The following is a 25,641-nucleotide window of genomic DNA, read 5'->3' on the forward strand; positions in this document are numbered from 1 at the left end:
ATTATAATCTGTAGGTTATTGGCTGACCTATCATACACCCGCCAGCAGTTGTTTCTCAGCCACTGTAAGATTGATTAGTGTTGCTCTGATCCTCAGCTATAGTGGAAGGAGTGCTACAACAGTCTTCAGGACATTGAAATGAAGCTCTCTGTGGGAAGTATTTAATGTGAGGAGGTAAAGCATGCTAATAAATTTTGGCTATACACCTATAATGCTAGGCAATGCTCACATAGCAATTTGCACCAATGTTGGATACGCTTGTTTCCGTTGATGAGAAATATTAATGATTAGCTCTCTTCCATTATCCCTAAATTAAGATTTTTCTCTCTTTATTTTTCAGAATGAACTAAAATATCTTTATTAATCTGAATTAATGTCCACATAACCAATACTAATGCAACTTCAGTATGTGTTATCACTGAAGTAGACAGGGCAATAAATTTCCTAGGCTGAGAAGTACCTGGGTTACAGCCAGTTGGAAACCTACCACAAAGCCTTTGATGTCACAGAATTCTTCTTACTAGGTGTTCTCCTCATCTCTTCTGTGCGTGGGCTTCTCTATCACTAGAGCTCCCATTGCTTGGGAGGAGATGTAGATACGTGTTGAGCCAACATCCCTTCAGTTGGGGCTACAATTGCAGGTGCTGTATGGCAGCCATCTTTTTTTTCCAATTTGAAGACTTTGTTAGGACCTGGTATATGACATACTAAGAGCAAATGCCTCATTTTGAACTCCTCTAACCCTTACTTCTTCAAGCTTTCATTATTGTGTCACTAGGTAGAGTGGAATTACATGAAAGGGAAGGTCTTCTCTTGCTTGTAAAAAGTTTACAAGCTAATTCTGACTCAACAGGTACGCATGAACTGCAGATAATCAAATTATTATGATTGAATTTTATGGAGCCTTGTGAAAGGCTTGTGGAAGTCCTAAATCAGATTGACAGCTCTGTTCAAAACACAGTGATTTTGCATCAAATCAAGGCTCATAAGAGAGCCATGTTTTTGGCACAGAAATAAAAGACAACAGAATGAATAATTATGTTGCCTGTGACACCCTTGGACACCCTTGAGTTGCACTCTCACTCCTCTCTGTTAATAGGACAGGATAAGAAAGTAATTTGGATAAGCTCCTGTGTTGGGATAGAGGAAATTTAATGAGAAAGTAAAGGCAAAAAGAGAGTTTATTTCCAGCTTCCTATCAGCAGCAATGTGTCCTTTTGCTTCCTGGGAAGTAAGGCTCCAGTACACATAGAAGCGGCTTTGGAAGACAGACTTTGTCATGTGATTTCCTGTAAGTTCACCTATGATAATGTTCTTCTTTGGTCCCAAGCATAGCAGTAACACAGATCTAGAGGAGGAAAAGAGGATTTGTGAAGAAGCACACTGTGCTTTGCTGTTCATGTCAGTAGGGGCACTTGAGTGTGAATGCTGGAGCAGTCCTGATGATGGTGTGACCTGTGTTGGTACCCTAAGCCTGATCAAAAGCAAGGTCAGAAAATCCAGAAGATGACTTCTCCTACATGTGTGGGGCAGCTTCAAATAGCAATTCTGCCTTCAAGTGAAACATATGTCCTGTGCCAGGATGGTTGACTAGAAACCAAATGGCTGCAGCAGTGTCCTCAAGTGCAAAACTTATGTATGCAATATGTGCATGCAATATGTATATACAAATTTTGCAAAGGTGGTGGAGAATTTCTATAAGGAAAACAGCTATAGCGCTGTCTGGATTGATTGAAAGTCCATTAGTGACCCTAGTTCATAAACTGTGCTGGAAAACTCATACACGCTGTGATTTAGCTCAGAATCTTTCATGTTCCGGACTTGTGTATGTCTCTGCTCTGCTGCCTTTTCTGCTGAGCTTGAAAATGCAAAGCTTCTGAAAGGAATAAAATGTTTTGGCACAAATTTCCCTAGTCTCTCTAGCACTAGTGACTAAGAGCTTTCCTGTATTTATGAAGATTAAAGCACCCACTGATTAGTGCAACATTTTGCAAATTGCACAGAACTGGTGGTGAAGGACTCTTGCAGATTGAGAGTCTCTTCCAACAGCCTCTGAAATTGATGTAGAGATGAGCATTAGCAAATACCACTTATAAGTGCTTTAGCAGAGGGAACAGTTCATTAAAATCAGTGGCTTTTCCACAAGTCAAATGAAGCTGAAACAGTAATTTTCTCTGCTTTTACGTAACTTTTTGTGTGAGAGTTTTGGCAGAGGAGGCTCAGCAACAAGCTGCTCTCTTTAGCCTGTAGCTAAAGCCAAATGCATTCCTTCTCACCCTCTGAGGACCAGAGATAAGGTTTTATTCTGGATATAAGCTGGGATCGATTTTCATAGAGTGGGAAGGAGAAAATACCAGAGTGAGAATTGTGATTAGAATTCCATTTTCTCCAAGTGCCATTTTGACAGTGGGATGTTTCTAAGCAAGATGCATTATCTAATTCCTGGGAGAACTTAAGCGACATACTGCAGAGAATGCCTTTGTATATAAGGAATGTTTGTTGGCTCTTGTGAACTGTCCTAATTGCCTTGCCAGGTAATACAGCTCAGGTATCTGAAGGGCAAAAGGAGAGGGAAGAGCATCTCCAATACTGTGTGTATTTGAGCTGGCATAACAGCACTAGAGTCTCTGAAGAGAGAGACCCTTAAATGCAGTGTTTTTCCCAGCTGGAGTGCCAAATGTCTCTTGATTACCAGGCTCTTGACAGCCTGCAGATGAGGGGCAGAATGCACTCAGCTTTTGAAAAAATAAATAAAATGACAGCTAACCCACTTCTGCCTTAGTACCATAACTCTTACGTGCTCTCAGACTGTACAGATTGATGCTGTGCTTGAAATCTTGATCTTATTTTAAAGTATTTAATGAAACACTGCTTAGGCATTTACTATTTGACAACAGAGGAGTTGCTTAAAAATTCCAAATTGTACACTGTCAGGTTTTCACTCATAAAAATTCAGTCCAAGCCTTTTAAAAAAAAAAAAAAGTCTGAAGATATCTAAAACGTTATGTTTAAAAATGGGAGGGGGAGAAGAGCAATTAAAAATGTAAGAATAGAAGCTAATTATGAGCAATTCAGGAAGAGCTTTGTTTAGAAAATGTATCAGTGTAAAATGGATAGGTGAATAGATTAGCACTGATTGCAGTTTTTACATATAATAGTCTCTTTTTCATGAGTAATCATTAGCAATTATAATGTAGGCTTTAAATCAGCCTGGGACGGGACTGCACTGTAATATGAATACTAAATAATTTTATGTTCCCAGCCAGAAGGAGAAGAAAAAGTTGTGATTTGGTGATTTAAAAAATAAAAATTCAAAGCCCAAGTATTTCTCCAGACTGTTCATCAGTTGCTTTCTGCAATTCTGCTCTGGGTTCAGTAATGTCAATACTGACTGCTAAGGTTTGTCACGTAAATGAGTGTTAATTTGTGTTAGCTGGTGGTGGAAGCTGCAATTGCACTTCCAAAGAAGCGTGACTTCATATATTAATCACTAGCATTATCATTAATTGCTAAAGGAAGAAAAATGAAGCAGGAGATCAGGTGGATAAAAGTAATGGTGTAACACACTGCACTGTTGTAATGGTGCAGATGTGTACGGAGGTTGGCTTGTATCATCAGCCGGTGATTATTTCTCAAACCTGAAGGTTCTGTGCATTAACAGTTGTGTAGAGTTGCATGGAAAAACCTTTTTGATAATGTCTGTTTACACTTGGGTAATGCTTTTGCTTGGGAGCTGCTCATCATGAATCACGAAGGTTGGAAAAAATCAAGATCACTTAGCCTGCCCATCACCACCATGTCCACTAATGCTGTCTCTCAGTGGTTCCGCTTTGTACTGAGCTGAAAACTGAGATGTAGTGGAATAGGAAACCAATCTAAATAAGCTTCCGTTTCATTTTGAATCCTTCAAATTGAAATTGTTTAAATAAAGCAGTAGGACCTGGTGGCTTAGATTTTTATTTTTATTTTTTTTTTTTGAATTAGCATCCTACTTTGGTAGCTAATTTTAGCCAAACTAGACAGATGGGTAGAAGATTTCATGAAGATTCTGTAAGCTTTGTGAAAATCAGCTGAGCAAGGAAGCAATAGAGCTGTCTGCAGTATGGAACAGGAGAGTAAAGATGGTGGAAGGGGAAGGAGTGAGCAGGAAAATGTGGGAAGAATGGTTGTCAACAAAGTGAAAAAAAGGCTTTGATCTGTTTGATATTCTTACTTAAAAAAAAGGTTTTGAATGAGAAATCAGGGGTCTCAGTTTGGCATTTCTCTAATATTGTGTTGATGCTAAGAGGTTTTTATTTCTTAATTGGTACCAGATTTCCTAAAAGGATTTAGTTTTCTTTTAGTGTTTTCTTTTTCTGGGGAGCTGTGGATACTGAGAGTTGCTTAGCTTTTTTTTTTTTTTTTTTTTTTTTGTATGCCTAGACAGAAGCTGGAAGTAATTAGGTTGAAAACTGACATAACTCTATAAGCTGATATTCAGATATCTGCTAACTGCATGGATTTTCCCACTGGTATTCAAGTTTCAGTGCCTTCAAATATGAAGTTATGTTCTGAAAGGCAGCCAGGTGCTGGTTCCTCATGCTGCCTGGTTTAGTGCTCTTCTGCTCAGTGGTCTCAGCATCCTCACCTATCTGCATCTATTTTTGTTGGCAGCAGCAGATATACTGGTTGAAGGCAAACTTCTGTTTTACCCTGATGGTGAAGAGCTCACCCTCAGCAAGGGTTCACCTCCTTGGCAAAACTGAGTTGGAATTTTGAGCTTGTCTCACCAGGATCAAGCAGGGTTTACAGGGTGTTCCCTACATAACTTCAGTCATGCTCCTGTTACTAGTATAGCTCTTTGTATTTAGGTAACAGTTCATTGCAAATGTGTAAATGTTCTTTAGAAATGAAGTCTGATGTGTTGGTTTTTTTTCAAATCACATTAGGGAAAATAATGGATATTTGAGCTTTAAGTTCATTAAAATACAATGCCAGCCATCAAAAAAGGCAACATATGGAAAAAATGGGAATAAATACATCAGGACGAAACTCTAGGGTCTCATGACTGCATGTGCATTCTCTCTTTCCTTTTGAGAGAAGGGCAGGGAGAGAAGTGATGATTACTCACAAGGCCTGAAACCTCTCTCTCCAGATACTTTCCTTTTTGAAGGGAAGGAGGTCAGCCAATGCCTCCATGTTTTCATTTTGTAGGTCTCAGTTGTCCCTTTCCTCCCAGGGGAAGGCCAACTTCCAGAAATATGAGAGAGGGAGACTGTAAACTGCAGAAATCTGCATCCCGATGTATTGGCTCTACCCTGAGGAAATGCCCTGCAGGTATAAAAGCACTGTATACATTATATTTGGCTGGTCCCTAAATGAATACTTTTCCTCCTAACAAGGTCTCCTTTCACATGAGTCCTACAGATTTCTATAAATAACTGTGTTTTTAATAGCTCAACCAACAAACTAAAAAATGTTATGGGAAATGTGGAATTAATTGCCTTCCTTCTCCCTGTTTGGAGACTTTTAGCACTCCTTTTTCCCAGACCCCCATTAGAGGAACATGTTGCTATTATTTACCCTGCAAGGGCTGATATATCCACCATTTCCCCCCAGTTTGGCTATGTGAACTGCGTTAATGTTAGGCTGTGGAAGAAGTAGTCTTATTTTGGATTGACTTAAAATTAAAAGAAGAAGGAAAAAAAACAAAACCCGAAAGCATGTAACGCAGAAACATTTAACCTTGTATGAATGAGAAAGCTGTAGGCTTGTCTGGGCCAGAATAATTCACATATTTGATTGAACAAGTATCAGAGTAAACACTTTGTGCTGCTCTGGTTGCAGTGGTGGTTAAGCTGCTGTAGTCATGTGCTATGGTCTTAGCCATGGCTGCTGGCACCTCTGGAGCTTCTAGACATGTGATTCATAGAATCATAGAATGGCCAGGGTTGGAAGGGCCCCCAGAGGTCATCTAGTTCTAACCTGTGTGCATCAGGCAGGGTTGCCGACCACCAAATTGGGCACCAGGTCAGTCTGCTGGGGCTGGGTGTGCTCAGACCTTTGGGATCCGGCCCCCTTGGTTTGCAAGCTTCAACAGGTGTGGGATTCGTTGTGAGAGGACCTGCTACATCCTGGCTGCTAGCAACAAGCCGGGATGCCAACAAGCCGGAGTAACAATGGCTCTGATCGCAGCATGCTCATTTATTTTTTAATATCATTTTTTAATAAAATAATTGGGTCACTTTAGGATTGGAGCAGTCTAATCCTAGCAAATCCCAAGACTCCCCTCCCTTTTTCATTAGCTGCATCTAATTCTTACTTTTTCTGCGCTTTTAAAAATCACTTTATGAAGTGAAAGGAACTGATAGTGACGTGAGACAGAGGACAGAGTGGATTGCCCCCTCCCTCCCACCAGCCAACCTCTAGCGTTGCACAGGGACTCCAGTTCCCCTGCTCACCCTTCCAGCTCTGCAGTCTGTGAGCGGTTGCAGGAGGAGCTTCAGCATGAAGGCAATGATACATCAGGTGTTGAAGGAGAGGTTAAAGTGTCTGCTTGCTCCCAGTCAGATAATAGTGTATATATTATGGTTAAACAGATGCCCAGCTGTCCCTAATCTTTCACATTTTTGTTTGTGTATAGGATGTGTTTCCTCAAATGTTAAGTTACCATAAGCATTTAAACTAAAATTAATGTGTAAGGGAAACCTCTGCCTTTATCTAGTCAATAAACGAGATACAGACATTATTTTCTCTTACTACAAGGGAGCTCCTGGAAGAGTAATCTCTCAGTCCTCCTCTGATTTTTTTTTTTTTTCTCCACTGTCCCTTGAATAACCTTGTGGAGGGCTGAAACAAATGGAAATTCCTGTGAGCACAAATAGCAATATGCAGCAAAATGGGGATTAAGCAGAACTCATGTCACTTCCCAGTAACGGATTGCCATTAAGGAATGTGAGTAACAAGGCGAGCTCTCCGCCTGCACTGAATCAAGGAAGTTGTTCTTGCCCTGACCCTCCTATGTTTTTTCACCAGAGGATTGAGATTTAATTTCCATATATGATGGAGGGTTTTGATGGCTGGAATTTGTGTGGTGCTCGAGCTGAGCCCCTCTGAGAGCTCCTGCTGCACTCAGCAGCATTCGCCGCCCCTTTGCACAAAGCTTTGTGCTTGAATTCTGCTCGCCTCCACATCTGGCTGGGCTGTGGCAAGCTGATAAGGTATCGGCATATCTAAACGAGCAACACGTGAACGATCTCCTCTTGCTCTGTTCTTTTCTCCCCGTGATTTGTAAGTGTTAAAGCACTCATCTGTTCTGGCAGTTAATGCACGCAGCCTCTCAATAGCTAACATCCTGTCATAGGCAGTGCAAACCAGCTTAGTCTGGATCACTGCTTTAGTAAGTGCTAGGGGAAATATAGGTGAAATGAAGCACTCGGCTACTAGCAGGGAGGTGGTCGTCGGCTCACTGGAAAAGCAATACAGAGATATTTCACTGAAAATTGTGTGGTAACAGAAAGACGGACGCTTTGTTGCTCACAACAGTCCAGCCACAGCTCTTTGTGTCGCTCTGCAGCCCTGAAGTCTATTACTTTCCAATAGAAGCACTTGTTTGATTTAAATGCAGATGCAGAAAATCTGCAATGGATTTTAGCTTGGCACAGGTGACAAAAAATGGGGAGAAAAATCGATTTAAAATTTTTTTTTTTTGTCTGTACAATGCATCAAGCTAGACTTTTGAAAGTCAGTTTTATTTGTTTCAGTAAATAAATAAATAAATAAATTACACAGTATTAGCTGTTTGGGCTTTAAATGCTCTTCTGCCCTGATATGCTGGGGAAGCAGTTGATAAAAACAGCTCCAACCCCAGTTTCTCCTAGAACCTAATGCAGGATTTGGTCCTATCAGAAATCTGGAGGAGTTAACCTCAGTGCCGTGTTGTTGCCAGTCTTTCTGAGTTTCCCTTAATGCTTTAAAACTGCTTTAAGAATACCACTAACAACAGGACAGAGCTGGCTGAAGCTGTGTTTCTAAGTTCAGCATCCTCACTTTAAACTCCTGTGTCATCTTTGGGTATTTTTTAATGTACCCCAAATTATACAGTGTTATGGAAATGAAGAGACTTACGTAGCTGTGTCTTATCTCCCTTTTAGAAGGGTATTTGGGGGTGTCTCTTCTGGAGCCAGCTCTCACTGTGCCAGGCGGTCACTTTTTGGGAGATGACTGGTAGAAACCATCAGAGCTACTGAATGGGCAAGGCTCTCTGCCCTTTCTTAAGAAAGCCACAAATAAGGAGGTGGGGGTAATGCCAAGGGCTGAAAGGCAGGGCTGGGAGGAGATGGAACCTTTCCTGTGGTGAGGAAAAATCTTCCCTGGGGCTGCTGCAGGGTGTGGATGTAATCAAGGACTCTAGTGCTGGAATATGGCAGTACAGATGGGTCCGTCTGCCTGGGGGCTGCCAGTGTGACTCAGTGTGGGTACACGAGCATGGCTGCTTGGGGAGAGGTGTGACAGCAGAAGAGGACCTCTAGCAGTTGCATTTGTGGTTATCTGAGGTGCAGAGGTTATGGTTATGCTCTATCTTTTAATGACAAAGGCATGGTTTATCAATCTGCTTCTCAACCGTTTTCTGCTGTGCATGTGAAATTTTGCCTTTCTTGCTCTTACAGCCAAGTTAAAACTTGTTACAAAGGGAGGTGGCAGTGACTGCCCTGAAGTGATGCCCCACCAGCTCTCGATAGAAGGGATTTTTGTGATATCTGGAGAAGCTCAGCACCTCTACTGTGCGTATCTGCAGCCTTTGGGAGTCAGTAGAGGGAAGCCATAGGGAAGCACTGTTCCTTTGGTGTCCTAAATTCCTTTCCCTCTCAGCTCAGATGTAGTCTGGTGATAATTTTCTTTCCTGTTGTTTCTTTTTTCCTACAATAAAAGTGCTGGTATTGGAACAAAGGATAACTTTGGTGTTAAAAGGCAGTTTCAGTGCCACTGCTGGAGCCTGAGGCCCTGCTCAAAGTGCACAGGGCTCACAGTGATGGAATGGGAGGGAATGGCCACGTGCTGGGCACCCTGCTCTTTGTCTATCATGCCTTGAGTGCGGTCATTGCAGAGTTTACGTGCCCTGGAGGCACAGTCCTACAGCTTTTGAGCACAACAGGATTTAGTAAATGTTAATCTGAAAAAATGACAGCTATTGCTGCAGGGGCTGATTTCACTGAGGCCGGTCCCCTTGGCTTAGTCACCACACCCATGGGGATGAGCCAGATGTTCCATGCTGTCCTAAGGAGCCAGGTTTGGTCAACTTGCCCCATTACTCACTTAGGTTTTATTCCTTGGGTAGCAACTTTCTTCTGCTGCCAGCTGCTATATTTTGTCCTGCAGAAGCATGGTAAATACATGATAGACATTCATTTATAATCAGCCACCCTTTGTTGCATGCTATCACAGCACGCAGATATGCACAAAGAAGGGATAAGAAGCGCACAGGTTTCCCTGAATCAGAACTCCCCTATTTGAATGCGTGTCATGTTGCTTTCTAGCTAATGCTCTACTAACACAGTTTTGGGCTTTTACTTTGCACACAGGGCTACTTTTTTGTGTACATGCCCTTTCTCTTAGGTTTTTACACCCATCTCCTCAGTGCTCACGCTTTTTTGCTAGTTTTGCTTAGGGAGTGTTCTCTCCAACTTCTGCCCTATTGTTTGTAAAAGAGCACTGCAGGATGCCATTATCAGGCTTGCACAATCCACTGTGTGCTCAGCATTATTTATTGCAGAACAGTTAGTGCATGCTGTGTCTAGTACTTCTTAGGTAGCAAGTGTGTGAACTTTATCAATCAGAGCAGCATCTGCTTGTGCCTGGCCTTGTTCTCTGCCTTTCTTATAGGTTTTATGGTGATCTGAGAGCACTGGCTGTAATGAACTTCATACTAGTAGAAAATGTGGTCTGGCAGTCCATCTGGATCCCGCCCAAGAGAAAAGTGACTAGGCTTTATAATATCTTCTGAACTATAGAAAGAGTATGGAAGTGATAAGAATGGAAATATATCAAGAATGTATAAATCAGCGATAAGCAAAACGAAGTTGCCAGCAAGAGGATGAATCTTGAGCAGTGCTTTCAAGAGTGATTATTTTCATTATTATTGATTCAAAAACAATGCCTGTAATATTTCAAAGCTATAAAATGGACTGCAAAGCTCCCAGAGAGCAGCAGCACTTCTCAGCCTTCTAAATCTGTTCAGTTCCTCACTCTGACTGGCTGTAAATCCTCTCAGCTCTTCACCACATCACGAGTTGCAGAGTGCACCAGGGCCCTCACACCTCCTTCTGTAAGGGGCACTGCTCTCTGCTGACCGCTTTGCTTCCAGTGCAGTTTTAATTGCAACATAAGGTCTTATGAATGCAATTCTTTTTCTTTGATTATTTTTTTTTTAAGAGTTATCTGTGTAGCAATGAGAAAATGGCATTATGGGCTGCTCCTGGTTTTCACTGCTCTCGGCTTACAGCACAGTGAACAGGGGCTGAATTGAGCTGTCAGTCCCTATCAGGTATAAGTCTTCATGTGATAACTTGGCATGAAGGCTAAACAAGATGTTTCTGATGTTTTCCACGTATCCTTTGCTCGTTTTCTGATATCACACTTTCCCCAGTTCACTAGTGCTGTCATCAGAGTGATAAGGGAGTTGGTGAGGGGGGAAAACGCATGCTAAATGGAGCTTCTGCATCTACGACGACAAACTTGGTGTATGCAGAAGGAAGTATAAAAGCCCTTTGGTGTGGTGGACAGTATTTGTTCATTTTTTTTTCCCTATTTCATTCACAAATGTATCATGTATCTGGTGAAGGAGAGTAGCTGGGGCAGGTGGAGGTCTTGGGGAACTAGAGGAGCCATGTTCCAGAAGCCAGCAGGCAGGACAAGCATTGGGAAAGGCAAACCTGGGGTCAGGAGCCTTGCTGATGGCAGTGAGGGTGATGACCCAGGCAGACCCCGGAGGAGATCATAGTGCTCTTTGCTGTGGTTGAGTTACTGAAACCTGGAAATGAGAGCTGCCTGGAAGAGTACAGTGAACAAGGACAGATGCAGAAAAAGCCCTTAAAACACTTCTGCTGTCTTTTGTCTAATAAAATGACAACTGAAAGGAATGCTTGTGCTCCAGATGGAGGGTTGAGGGTTTTTCAGTTGTTGGTTTCTTTTTCTTAAGAATTCAAGTGATATCTTCTTTGGACTTGATACTATCTTAAGTTTGGTTGTCTGTATTTAAGCAGCCCAGGTTTCATTTCAAGAACGTATTGTTTGAGATTTCTGTTAAAGACTAGAGCTTCTATAGTGATTTTGTGTAGGAGCCGGGCAAATCACTGTACTTATTCTCTAAAATAAAATTATACAAAGAGCTTCAATCTTCACCTTCCGTCATCTGAATTGGTGGCATCCAACTGCTGCAGAGAGGCTCTGATGGAGAGGAGAGGAATTTGCACTCAGGGCTCCCATTTCGTTGGGTCTTCAGAGTTGATCTCTGTTTGTGGTACAGCTGAATTTCATAATGCAAGCTAAACGCAAAGGCCAGTGTTATGGCCCACAGACAAAACAAGAAGCAGGCTGGAATTTCTTTAAAAAGTCAAGAATAAGACTTAATGGAAGCAATTTTTCCCCTCCCTTCTACTCACAAATGCTTTTGCTGAGTTCCTGCAGAGCACTTACATATGTCGTAGCTCGTGACTCTGTGACATAAAAGACTTTGATTTCCTCCCCAGGAAGTGGTCTGGTTAGCAGTCGGACCAAGCAGAGATGAAAACACAGTAATTCCCAGAGTCTGAGTCCAGCTGTTGCTTCGTTAAAAGCTACTTTTCTGGCACCGTGAATATAAAGCAAGACAAAGAGAAATCCAGGGCATATAAATGTGTCTGAGTTATGATTTCAATTAAAAAAAAGAAAGGGGGGGGGTTTATATATGTGTCTGAATTATGATTCCAATTTAAAAAAAAAAAAAGGGGAGGGGTTTATCCAAAGTGCAGTTTTCCAATGTGTAAAATGCATTTTTTTTTTTTGAGAATGTTTCTGGAGTTATGGTTTTGTTTTTTGTAAGTTCTCTATAGGAAAAAGCCAGATGAATTGAAGGACAGAACGTGCTTTTCTGGACACACAAAACTTCCCTGAAATATCTGGTAATTTTTCTTGATCTCCAAAACTGCATTTATTGTCTTTTGGGCTTAAACGTTGGCACTGTTTAGGAAGCAGTTTTCTGGATCTGTTGTAGGAACATGAGTGAGGCCTTTTCATCGCAGGCCTTTGGCAGCGATTAATGTTATGCACGGTTACCTCTGCTCCTTGTTTCAGTTTAAAAAAAAATACAATGCTGAGTAAGAGCGAGGGGAAAAAAAGAAAAAGGATTTATTTATTTATTTTTCAAAATATTCAATCTGTGTTGTCAGGAATTTGGATAAGTGTGCTGTCCAGCCATCAGCTGGGCGATGCATGTTGCTGCATTGCCACCTAATGGCGAGGCAGATAAGGGAGCTGTAGGTGTTCTGGGAAGGAATCTGAGAAGGAAGGGCAGCTGAGTGCTGGTCTTCTGTAACTGCATCGTAAATATTGAAGCAGCAGCTTCTGATAGGATCAAACATGAACTACGAGAGAGATATATGACTGCAAGCACTTTCAGAGGTGATACTGTGGGGAATGGTGTGGTCGTCACTGAACATTCGTTTGAATGCTTTAGTTAAGCATTCAAACTCTTTGCTCTTCCTCGCTGAGAATTTTGAGCAGAAGAGCTGATTCTTGCAACAGCTTGCTGGGAGGGTCTGTGTGCCTTTCATGAATAAATATACGGCTTTGTGGGACCCTAACTTAATGTTTTCAATATGGTCCCAGAACTGAGGATTGTTTAGATCTTATGTTACATTCCCATGAAGAATATTCCCCAAATCATAAAATGTCTGTGTATTTTAAGTGATCAGGGCTGAAGTTTCCATGAGAGAGCCATCTGTAGTTCTTCAGGAGAACTTGTGTCTGGCAAAAGTTAGAGTGGCAGAAACCCAACAGTGCCTCAGATCTCCTCCTCTTGCTCACTATCCTTCAGACACCTTAGCTTATGTAACTTGGCAAAGGTTAATAATGTATCTTACCACCACCAACATAGCTTGTTGTGTCTTAAATGCTTTTGTTCTCATTGTCAGAGTGACGTGGTGACATGTATTTCTGTTATGGGCAAACTCCTTCTGTAATCTAGTTGAGAAGATTTGACCAGGATTTTGTGTATGGAAGTCTTCAGTCGATGACTACTATTCAAAGTGTAATACATTTATAGTAGATTCTGTTTGTTTTAATTTTTATAGGGAGGTACAATACATGGCCATTTCCCGTGTGGAAAACTGCGTGCAAGTGTGTGTTTGGTAAATAGCACCTTATTTTCTGAGAGTGAAAGGCTGTGCACAGCTTCATGTTTAACAAGCTTTTTCTGTGTGTGGTTTTTCAGAGTGAGAGATTGTATTTGGAGGTGATGCTACCCACTGCATGGCAGATAAGTAGGCATTATTCAAGGATTTCATTCCAGAACGCTGTGTTGTTCAGGCTTTTGTCCAGACACATTCAAATCTTCTTCTACGTGTTATATATGGATCAGGATTTTTACATTAGAAAAGAGTGTTTCCTTGCACTTGCTTATCAGACTTGGCATATGCTACTGGACAGAAGAACGTGGTTCTATTATTTTGTCTTATAGTTATACAACTGTATTGAATTGTATTTATTTTCTGTCTGCAGTGCATTTATTATCATTGCTGAAAGATTGTTAACATAAGGTAAATACACATTTACAGGAAGGCTAAGGGCTAAGTTAGATTTTATTAAAAGAAGCCTACTTGGCTACCAGCTGTGCAGCAGAGGCATTTTGATGCATAACTGGCAGAGCACCATCCTGCTCTAAAACAGATATTTTCTTAATTACTTACGTTCCAAGAGGGATCTCTATCTCCAAAAAATGGTTTATCATTGTATGCAAACAGAAGGGCAGAAGTCTGCCTGTTTTGGTGAATTGCAGACATGGTTGCAAATTCTCATTTAAGACTCTGCTCTGCTTCTGTGAGGATTTGGAGTGTTTGCATAGCCTTAGAGAATGCTTGGCTTGATTTGATATGCTATTTTAAATATAAGGATGCATTTTTCTCTTTTTTAGGAGAAAAAAAAAAAAGGAGCATACCAATAGGAAAGATATGGGTGGGAGGTTTTTCCCCTGTAGAAATGAGAAAAGAGAAGTGAACATGTTTCTCACCTCCCACAGCACCCATCTTTTTTAGCCAGTGAGACCCATATCAAGCACTGCTAATGAACTGAAAAAAGTCAGCTTTTTGTTCACTGAGAGCTTTTTTGACACCATCCTAGCGTTGCTCTGAATATGGTTGGAGTATGACAAGGCAGGAAAATCTTGACAAAGTGCTGTTTCACCCTCCCCAGAGTTGTTGGTTCTGCTGTTTAATGTTTCTAATTGCAACTGGTGCTGGAAAAGGAAGTATTCAGATATTTTCCTTCAGAAGAATGTGTCCCTCTGCTGGAAATTAAATAGATGAGCCTATTGAGAGGTGACCAATGGGCTGTGCACGCTTGTGATCAGCAAGAAGCTTTGAGGATGTGGGGCCAGGAGGAGGAAAGCTGATGCTCTGGGAAATCAGTGCCTCACCACTCGCACCGTGTGGTCTTTCTGATGCTGCAGAAGGTGAAAGCTATGCACTGGGAGAAGCAGTAATTACTGTAATGAATAAATACTGATCCCTGGAAATATGTACACCCAATTTTGCTCTGAGGACTAGTGCCCTGTATCATCTTTGAAAAGCAGAAATCCCTAAGCACTCAAATGTGAAGACCTACACAGTGTTGGTGTGAGGGTCTATCCCCCCTGTTCCTATCACCTCCTGTCATTCAGCCTCATTGGGAACTCTCTGGAAACTCTGTTGTGTCAAAGCAGGACTGACTGATTTTGTCTTCCACTTCCATTGCTGCTGCTTTCTGGTTCGCCAGTTGCTGTGCCCATTAAACATGTGTAATTCAACAGGAATCTTTTTGATTATTTTTTTTTAAATTTTTTACCTCTGGATCCAGAAAAAAGAAATCTGGTCTTGCTCCTGGTGACACGTGTGTCGTCAGAGCCCATCCTGTTCTCAGCTCCCTCTCTGGGGAGGGGTGAGGTGCCTGGAGAAACCTGGTTATGGAAACCTGATGAAAAACCCAGTTATGGGTAAATAGATGTCCTGATGAGAAGTGCCCTTTTTGGTAATGTAAATACCTTGGCTGCAGATTCCCAGCTTGAGGTATCGAAGTGGCTAATTCTGCCCATGTAAAGACATTGCTGCTTTGTCGGAAGTTATGGGCCGCTCTGTGGGTGGTGATGGAGCTGTACAGCTTTAGAGTTCCTCCTGCTGCTGTCAGGAACAGCAGGATAAGTGATGCACAGAGGTGGGGAGAATTATCTGAATTTGGGACTTGTTCAAAAAGGCTTGGGAAGTTTAGGGTAATCTCTTGTTCAGTTGTTGGTCTGAAACTAAAACCATTTTGCGGCTTTCCATTTTTATTTCTTAAATAGCTACCAAAGGCTTTGATACACTGTTGTGTTACATGTTTAAAAAATCCTTTAGAGGGATTTGCGGAAATTGGTTTATTTTTCCTTTTGCTTTTATTAATTCTGTTTTACATGAGGTATGCAAGGAAATATGCTCTGTTTAATGAAACGTTGGTGCTTTCCCGCTGTGGAAAAGACTGGCTTATCTGAGGCTGTCACACTTGCCTGATATTAATTGATTAAATATTCATTTGCTAATTTTGAATCCTGTGGTTTTTTGAGCACGGTGAACAGCCTGCGGAGGTCACAGCTGTTGCTGCAAGGGCATAAAAAGCAAGTGGAGAGGGGCTGGGGGCTCCTGGTGGGCAAAAAAATCAGCAGAAATACTCATCCTGCACACTTCCCATCATATAAGCCTCTCTGTGATCCCCTATGGTGTGTTCAGAAACCTCAGCAGCGAGGGATGCTAACAAGAAACGTGTAGATGTGGCACTGAGGGACATGGTTAGTGGGCATGGTGGGATCGGTTGGGGTTGGATAGGTGATCTTAGAGGTCGTTTCCAACTGTAATGATTGTATGAGTCTGTCTCCCCATCCCTGTGTGTCTGCCACAGCTGTCCTGAGGCTGGCGGTGATTTTGAAAGAGCACTGATGGAGACTATGCTCTGGTCTGGTTGATTCCTTGTGCTAATCACCACCTAAATCTTCAGGAAAAAGACCTGTGTGGAAAACAGTGGTTGCTCTGCCAGGAAATGGGGAAGTGCTTGCAATTAGATTTCAGCTACACAAAAAAGGCAGACAATAGCATTTTCTTCTCTTTATTCAGGCTGATTTCTTTTTAAACCATATTATAATGCATCAGAAGTGCCAGCCATTATAAAGCTCCGAGATACCAAGCAAATGAGGTAAGTAAAATTAGCAGCAATTGTGCTCAGACTACGTTCTACTGAGAAGTATTAGCGAGATGGCTCCCTTGAGACAACCTGGCTTTTAGGGGAAGCATCAAGACTGCTGTAGGGAGCTGATGAGGTCTCATGACTTAGTTATGAGACATCAGATTTTTATTTTAAAACTTACGCTATCAGAATTTCAATATTTTATAGGCCGCTCCGAGAACTGTCTTAAGACTGCACCCTTGTTGCTGATTATTTTTGCTCACCATTCCTTGAAAAGGCTCAGTTTTAACAGGTGCACTGTACCAGGGCATTGCACTGGGCAGTTGAAGGGATCATGCTCCAATGGTAGATCCAAAGCAAAACATTTGGTCCAAATAGATTTCGGAAATTAAAAAAACAAATTGTGAAGTAAGCTGTATGTTGAAATGAAGGAGGCTCTGTACATCTAGGAGTTCTGGAGGTGTAGCTAATACAACTGGAACCAGATTGGGCATTTTTCCACTGCTTCATTGTATGAATACCTGTATACCATTTAGAGCGGGATTGGTGGATTTCTATTTTTGCATACCAACTCAAACATGCAAACAGGATTTTAAACATCGCGTAAGTAATTTGTGCATTCCTGTTTGTTTAGGTTCTTGACATAAGCATATTTTCCAGACTACTGTAGGTGCTGGTAGACCAAGATGTGCCTGGGGCTGGTGTGTTCTTCTTCAGGTGGCTGAGCAGGAGTGAAGGGAGTCCAGCGGGGAGGGAGGCAATGTGGGGGCCCCAAGGTAGTAGGGAGCAGGGATGGCTGTGAGTCATTGCTCCTGTGCCTGGCCAGCAGCTTGCCTGCTGCTCTCAGTCTGCCATTGTGCCTTCAGTCTCTGGACTATTGGGGTGTTTGGGTAGGGGAACAAGATAAATGTCTGAAAAGAAAATCGTACGTCTGTCTCTCCTCATCTCCTTTTGTTTACCTGTGAATTTATGTGAGACTGATAGAATTACAATACTTTCAGAGATAGGTCAGTGTGCTGAAAAGGGGCTGGGAGGACACATAGGCCTTCATGTGTGTTGCATGATTTCCTAAGACATTTATTTTGGGAAATGGACCAAACCATATGCTTCAAGCAGGAGCTTTTGCATAAAGGATTCTCACGTGTCTGCTCATTGTGTACGTTTGAAACTTCATTTACCATTAATGAACATCAAAGGGGAGACTAGTTTCCTGTAATCTTAGTTATGGGACTTAACTCATTATTACTGTTCCATTGTTCATGACTAAACAAACTTTCTGGTTTGCCATTACAGACCTTGGATACGGAGCAATAGGAAAATAATTTTCTGGGCAAATTTCTTTGCAATCCAAGCTGCAGAGACTTTTAACCTTATTGCATGGTTTGTACATTACTGCTATGGCAGATTTTTCTACCAGAATAAATCAGTTGAAGAAAAAGGCGATGCAGCCCAGCCAAAATTACTACAAAACGCCAGAAATTATTTAACTATAGTTATGTTATTATGTAACTGTGAAATCACCGTTCTAGCTTTTTGAATCAATTTATTTCATTATGAGTGTTCATCTAGGGGAATTTTGTGAGATGGTTTCAGGTGAATAAGTCTCTGGAAAGAGCATCTTCTTCAGGTCAGTTCGCTTAGTGTTTTAATATAAACTGCAAAATGAAATTCTCTGCCTTTGTCCCCTTTCTGAGAGCCTTGTCAACTCACAAAGTATGGATATTTAAAGTCATGTGTGATTAAGGCTATGTTAGTGATGTTTCCTCTCAGCTAAAGAGTAACATTTGTTTATTCTTTCTAGTTCTACTAATACATTAGTTTGGAGAAAATTGCTGATCAGTCTTTAATGTTGAGGCCATGTGCTAACTTTCATGTGCAAAGACTTGCCTCTGTCTCTTAATTACTGCATTTTACACGATAAGATATGCAAATTCTTCACAGTCCTTTGGTTCCATTTCATTCATGTGAATGCTGTCATGGGCAGTATTGTATGCGCTTGTGTAGCAATCTCATATTCTGTAATCAATGTCATCTACAATTTACTTGAGATTCATAGTGCAACATATTTGTTTATTAGTTCAGCAAATATCCATCAATGAGTTTAAAATCATTATGGGGAAAGTATGTATTCCTAAGCTACTGATTTAACAGGAAATGAATCTGTCAGGTCATCCAGAGTAAAACCAGTCTTTTGCAGTGATAGGAAATCTGCATTTTCATTTCAAATATTAAATATCTAAGAAGGCTCCCAGTGTATTTAGCTAACGAGATTGTGTATGGGTTGCTTCCAGTCAATGCAAGTGTAAGACATTCTGTCAGTAATTAGTATGCGCTGCCAGACTTTGATTATTACACTGCCTCTTTGACCTATTTTTAACAGAAACTAGGGCAGTCCTTTTGGATTGCCTTTCCCTGTCCCTGGACACCCTGCTGTGCTATGTTCTTCATATTTTACATTATAACACTCAGCTGCAGTGCCAAACTGCAGAATATTCCCCGGAGGTTTTCATTGAAGCAGATGTCACAGATGTCTGCCCACTCTGAGGAGCACACTGGTTTCTGATAATGGCCACACAGTAAATGATTTTTCTCCATTGTTTGCTAAACATGGCTTTAGTCAAGAGTGCTTTTTGGAGCATACTGTGTAAGAGATTCTTTTGGAAAAAACAGTTTTCAGGCAGATCTGACAGACTTTTCTCCTTTTTCTCTCCCCACTGTGTTCAATAAGATCTCAGGATGTGAGGATACAGCTAATGACTTAATAGCCTGGTGGGCATCCAGGAGATAATAGTATTAGCTATTAAACTATCAGACACACGCATACTGGTATGAATGTGTCAGATGTATGTTAGCTACTGGGAATTAAGAATGTCCCAAAGCTACTGTCCGGATGTTCAGAACTGTATGCTTTTGCTGGGAATGCTTTAAGATGCTCTTAAACAATTGCAGCACTGCAGACTTGAAATACTTTTAGTCCTGAAATACAGGACTACACCAAAGCCTTTTACTTTGTTCTATTTAAAACTGTTCCTTAATGTCTGTCCATTCCTTTGGGGAATGGAAAGTGTGTGAGTGGCATTTTCTACCCAACTGAGCAGGCAGATGAACTGAACCATGCTGAAAGAGGGGAAGGGAGGGGTGGGCTGTGGCCTGAGAGCAGCAAAGGAGGAAAAGGAAGCAGTAAGCAAGGAGATTAGTGAAAGAGGGGAACTGAGGATCCTGCCCAGGCCAGGATGTGAAGTACAGATGCTAGGGGTTGGGGTGAATATTTGCTTCAAAAAAATCCTTTTGATTCACCTGGATGCTGAAAGGGGGAGACTAGATGAATGTGGGTGGAAGGGAGAGCCTGGGTAGCAGGTGAGGTTATGTGATGGCTTCACAGGAGGAACTGAAGGAGAAGGTGGTTGTCTTGAAGGGTGATGGGCATGGCTGTGAATGAGTGTCCATCTGTCTGTTTGGGATGGCAGAGGTGCTGTGTGGCTGCATGCAGCATGGAAAGCACGTGCTGGGTTCAGCCTCCATAGGCATGTGATTGGGCTGTGTCCTGCTCCCTGATGTCAGCATGTGAGCTGATGAAACAGATAACCAAAACCCGAGGATGCCATCCTTCCTTATCGATGCTCCTGCCAAATGCCATCATCTGTCTTGGATGGTGGGAGGGCCACGCTAGATAACACTACCTCTGTTCTCCCCTGTTTGAACAACACCTTCTGTTTGCAGCCCTTGTGTAGCCATTAAGTGGATCATCAAATTGTATCATGATGCTCATGCACAGATTTGCAAAGGAGAAACTTTTTTGTGGCTGATAAAACTGACAAAGAGACTTTGGTCCCACTCTCTTTGTTTCTGCTCAGGAAAGTAGATTGAGGAACAAGATAGGTGGTGATGTTACATCCTACTCATGAAGAAAGCAACATCACAGGCTTATCTCAGTGTGAGACATGACTGTCTCTGAGAATATGCCTTGCTTGAAGTCGAATAGGATTTTCAGAAATAGCGATTTGATTTACTTGCCTCAGCCCAAAAATGTTTCTGTTCCTGTCCACTGAAAAATTATTTTGTCTCTTGGGTTATGATAATATGCTCATTATTGAAGTTGTATCTGATCACTTCACAAATACACTATTTGATTTTTAAAGCAGCATATTTGATTTTTTCCTTATGTCACACTTCTATTAATAACATTACTTTGTGTTTGGAAAATTAATTCCAGCCATCATGTACCGAGTTATCCTAGCATACAGGATCATATGCATACACAATACTCTTACCATGTCATAATTTCTTTGGAAGATATATAGGGTAATGAAAACACTTATTCTACTCTTGAAAAGTATATTACAGCACTTGAAGTAAATTGCTGTATGGTAAGCTAGGTAACTTGGAGGGATTTATTAATGATCCCCAGAAGTTTCATGCCTGGAGGCATCTTCTTCACTTGGGTCCGTGCGGTTCAGTGGAGCCCCTTGGAATGACTGGGATACCATTTTAGCTCAGGGATTCATCTGGATTAGTTTTTCAGGATGACAACTGTGAAGACAGAAAATGGTGGAGAGAATAACCAGGGAGGGAGGGGGCTGTCTGAACCAGACCACACAGTGCCACAGTGATGGCTTTGGTGCTTGGTAAGGTGGAACATTTTTAATGCTACAGCTAATAAAACGAGTGGTTGTCCTTTCTTTACATTGAATGGCCAAAGCCATTTCTTGGAGGAGATTTTTTTTTTTTTTTTTTTTTTTTTTTTTTTTTTTGAGAACTGAGCCATGAAAAGGTTTTAGGGCCATTTAAAATTTCTGCAGATTAAGTCCAAGGACTTTAGACAGCAACATTATGAAACAAATCTTGTTTCTTTTGAACTTCACTGAAGATACATTCCTTCCTTGGGCCATAGACTTTGTTTAAACAGCATGAGGACGTTATTTCATGTCATATCAAGGTGATGACTGCACATCAGTCCAGTCACATCTGTAAGGTGGCTGTACTCCAGTTAGAAAATCTGGGAAGTGTAGTATATAAATATTAGTAACAGCGCTTAAAGGTGGAGGCTTAAAGGTGGAGGATAATTCAACTCTTTCGAATTATGTGCAACTTTAATACTTACATCACTTAGATTTCATTGTAGCTGTTTGTAGCATCTATCCTTTGCAAGGAGGGTGTATAGGTACTTGTTTGTTCTATTCTGTGAACAAACTGAGCTGTTCTGTGTAGGATAGATGTTAATACTAAAAGATGAAGAAAGTCTATTGGATGTAACTGAAATGTTGGGTTAGAAAAGAAATCAGGATAGATAACTACGCAAATCCTTTTCTCTTACCTTGGTTCTACGTAACTAGAATTGTAACTACAGAGGGGTTGAAATGTACCTTTGTGCCTTTACAATAATACTGAAAAGGTTAGAGTCTAAATTAATCTGCAGCACACACCAAATGCCTTGGGTTTTCATTCAAAAATTCACACAAATGAAAAATGTTGCAAAGTTGACCCCATTTATTGATTTTAAACACACAGTATGCTAATCCCATCCTCCTAAAGGCCCATTCTTAACAGTTTCTTTATGGTCAGCAGTGTCATGGAAAGTGGCATTTATTCACTTCTCTATCTCTGAAGATGCAGTACAGTGTATGGGAACTGTTAAGTAACAGCTGAAGCAGTGATTGAGTACCTGGTGAAGGGGTGTAGCCTGCCCTGGGAACACAGGTGGAAGCAATTCATCTGTGTGACCAAAACCTCGTTTAAGGGCCGGCCGCCACAAGGGAAGGTTCTCTACTTGGAGATTGCTTTCTTTGGAGCATTTGGTGAGCCCTGGTCCTTGGAAAGGGGTAAGCAATTCCTTCTTTGTTACCAGATTGTTACCTCTGTCTTTTAGGGATGATCCTAAACTGGTTTAAAGTAGCTGTATCTGCCATTGCCGTTCTTTACACATAGATTTATAAACTCTCAGGGAAAGATGCTATCTCTAAAAGCTATATACTTGTTTACTCTTGAAGCAGTACTGACTTTTTAAAAGCCATTTAACCCTTGAAGGTGGTGTTGTTTTGGGAACCAAGGAGACTTTTATCCTCATTTGGGACTTAAAATGCTTTGAATGAGAAAATGATTTTTTTTTTTTATCACACTCGATCACTTCATTCCATTTAATCTTATATTTATATACTCTTTGTTATCCAAGAAGAGTGGGGCAAATAGATAGAGGTATCTGAGTCTTCTTTATTTTTAACCATTTTTTGAATAGAGAAGATTGCCCAAGGAGTGGAAACAAGATGTTCATGCACATGGTGTAATAACAAAAGGTTGGCTAGCTGTGACCAAGACTTTGGGCAAGAAAGAAAGTAAGCGCTGAAAGTTTTGTATTAGTTTAAGCTTAGCATGCTGTGGTTCTTCATGTTATATCTCAAGATGCTTGAAGAATTCAAAATGTAATTTGGACTGGGACTATGAGGTTAAATGTTCTTCTTGATTTTTGGTACTAACTGGCTCAGGAAAATCTGCTGCCCTTCAGTGAGATGGGGTTTTGCATTCCCTTTCAGTGGGCTGTAATGGAGAACTGAGGCGGAGTTTTACTCTGTGATCTTCGTGTGGACTCCACGATAGGAGCAGGATGTGATAGTGGTTTGCAAGCTGGTAGAGGAGGATGATGCTGGGACATGGTTCTTTTTTAGTTCTTTCATTCATTGCTGTATTTTCTGGTTGCTTCTTAAGAGCTAAAGTGGAACAGCATTCCTGAAGTGCTCATGATGGTGAAATTTCTCTCACCTTTCCTCTTCTGACTCTCCACCTGGGGGTAGCCAGGGCAGCCACTCTGCTGAAGTGTATGACTACTCAGTGTTCTGTTTTGCTTTTCAAAAATTATTTTGGATTCCAGTTCAATCATATAAAATAGTATGCCGAGTAAAAATCATTAGCAGAAGAGAGCAAAAATGTTATTAGAGATGGTAATACCAACAGAATATATGTACTGTGGATTTTGAATATTTCCTTTATAAGTACTGGAAATGCTGCAGAAACCACAGCAGAGATTAATACAAGCTGCATTAAATGCTATTTTTGTAATAACTGTTGTAATTAAATTGCAAAGTAGCAAATATTATAACTCTGCTTCTTTGGAAGGTGCAATAAACCTTCTGGGTTTATGTTCTGGTTGGTAAAGGATCAGTCTTCATACTGCAAAACTTCTGATAAATATAAAAAGGCTCTGCTGACTATAGATGAGATACAGATAGAGAACCGAAAGACAAACGCTACCATAAAGATTGGGATAGAAAGATTCGGCAAAAAACACTGATTTGGAATAGAGATGTCTTGAAAAATGAAGGTGGGGTTTTTAATAATTTTATTTTTTACTTTTTTAGCTGTCTGTGAGTCCTGGGAGAGAATAGTTGTTCTGCTTTGGTACTTTCCTTTTGTGTAGTGAAGCTACACATTGACTTCTGTGCTGAAACTGCTCCTTCCCTGGGGCGCATGGAAAGCTGCAGTAAGACAGCTTGTCAAGCTGTGTGGTGACTTGGCTGCTCCGTTGCAAAGTAGGATGTACCCAAGTTCTGTCAGGTTTGTAAGAAACGTACTCTGAAGTTAAGCACCTGTATGTGTCCTGTGAATGCTACTCTCTACCTTAAATAGGCAAGGTGGATGTTGCTGCAGCCAGCTGCGAGGCTGAAGATGCTTTTGGCTGCTGAGCTGCCACAGATGGCTCCGTGCTGTTGCCATATGCTGGTGCTGCTCACTGGTTTTTGCTATAAGGCACCCATTTTAGTTCCTGATTCACTGGATTCTACTCTTCAAGGTGAACTCTAAGCTTCAGGCTAAGGTTTTCTTTCATTTAAATTGATGTAATCATATCCAAGAGCAGTAGCTGGGGAAAAAAAACAAAACAAAACACCTTGATACTTTTAAAACAATTACCTCTCAAATATTTTATTCACAAAACTGATTTTGTCATGTTAGTCATAAGATCACCTTTTGACAGTTCAGAATGTATTCTTTCCTATGCAAACCTACCTGAATCTAGCCAAATTTAAGCACACCTAGCAATATCAGACTTGTTTAATTAAAATTTGGTCTTCAATTTCCTCCTCAGTAGAGGATAAAATGGGAATGAACAGTTTTGGCAACAAAGACTAGTTCTAACACTTGTGCTTACAAATATCTGGTTGGACAGTAGATGTTGATTGTAATTCCTGACAGTCTCAATGGAGCTAGAACAGGAAGCTCTAACCAGACAAGCAGATGATGTTTTATTTCTGTACAGACATCACATACCTGATTTGTGTTTTATGGTGTAGGTTCTTGCACTGAATCTTGAAAAAAAAACCCTCAGTTTTCTTGAGAGAAAAGGTAATATCTCCCATGAATATTAAGTGATGAGAGTTACAGCCTCAAACAACTAGGAAGCGCTTTATATTTTAATTCTTCATTTGAGAACTACGTCTGGAAGTCTGTTGCATCTGCTGAAAGTAAACAAATACCACTATCTATCAGAGAGCTCTGATATTGACTGTCTGCTTACAGGCCTCCATTTGACATTACTGTCCTTCCAAGTTGGAGCTAAATCCTGTGCCTGCTGAAATCAGTGGGATATTTTTCCTGGCTCTGGCGAACTCAAAGTTTGGCCCAATTATTGAAACATCCTTTGTGTTGCTCAGCTTTATTGTCTGAGCCCTTTTTCCTTCTCACATTACTGCTATTAATTGAAATATTTCACCATCTGCTTTTGGGTGGAGTAAGAAATTGATTACTGATTTAAGTATTTCCAAGCCTATCTATATTGTAAATGTAAAAACATATCATTTTAAGTGCCTCATTGAATTTAAATGGAAATTGTGACCAGATTTGTAATGTGTTGAGCTTGTGTTATGGCATATCTCCAAAGCATCAGCTCAGTGCAAACTGCTACATCTGCATTTCATGGCTTCAGGGGAATGCCAAGAGATTTCCATGGGGTCCAGCTGCTGAGCTTTATAACGAGGCAATGGATGCCTTTCTGGTCAGACATGCTCACAGCAAACATTTGAGCAATGTGTGACCTGGTAGAATGTCTCCCTCACTGATATTGCAAAGCTTTATTCAGGTGATGTTCTTCTATGGTTTATTTCTTTAACTTCTAGCACAACAACAGTTTAATTTAGGCCCCAGGCATGTGGGCAGCTATGAACATAAGAGGTTGAAGGTGGAACATGGTTATTAACAGTGAGATATAAAAACATTCTGCTGACATACCTGTGCCCA

General features: G+C 41.0%; 1 long non-coding RNA gene across 3 annotated transcripts in view; it reads left to right on the forward strand.

The window, feature by feature from the left end:
• Window positions 1–25,641, forward strand: part of LOC149916276 (uncharacterized) — a 189,752-nt gene that overhangs the window by 59,832 nt on the left and 104,279 nt on the right. For 2 of the 3 annotated variants that reach the window (XR_016470398.1, XR_016470401.1), the window contains exon 1: window positions 12,067–12,137. The exons of the other annotated variant lie outside the window; for it this stretch is intronic. This is a non-coding gene — a long non-coding RNA (uncharacterized LOC149916276). Of the gene's footprint in view, window positions 1–12,066; window positions 12,138–25,641 lie in introns of those variants that run through there. 3 annotated transcript variants of the gene reach the window in all.

This window comes from Phasianus colchicus, chromosome 12 (genome assembly GCF_987193195.1).
Source record: "Phasianus colchicus chromosome 12, bPhaCol1.hap1.1, whole genome shotgun sequence".
Classification (NCBI taxonomy): domain Eukaryota; kingdom Metazoa; phylum Chordata; class Aves; order Galliformes; family Phasianidae; genus Phasianus; species Phasianus colchicus.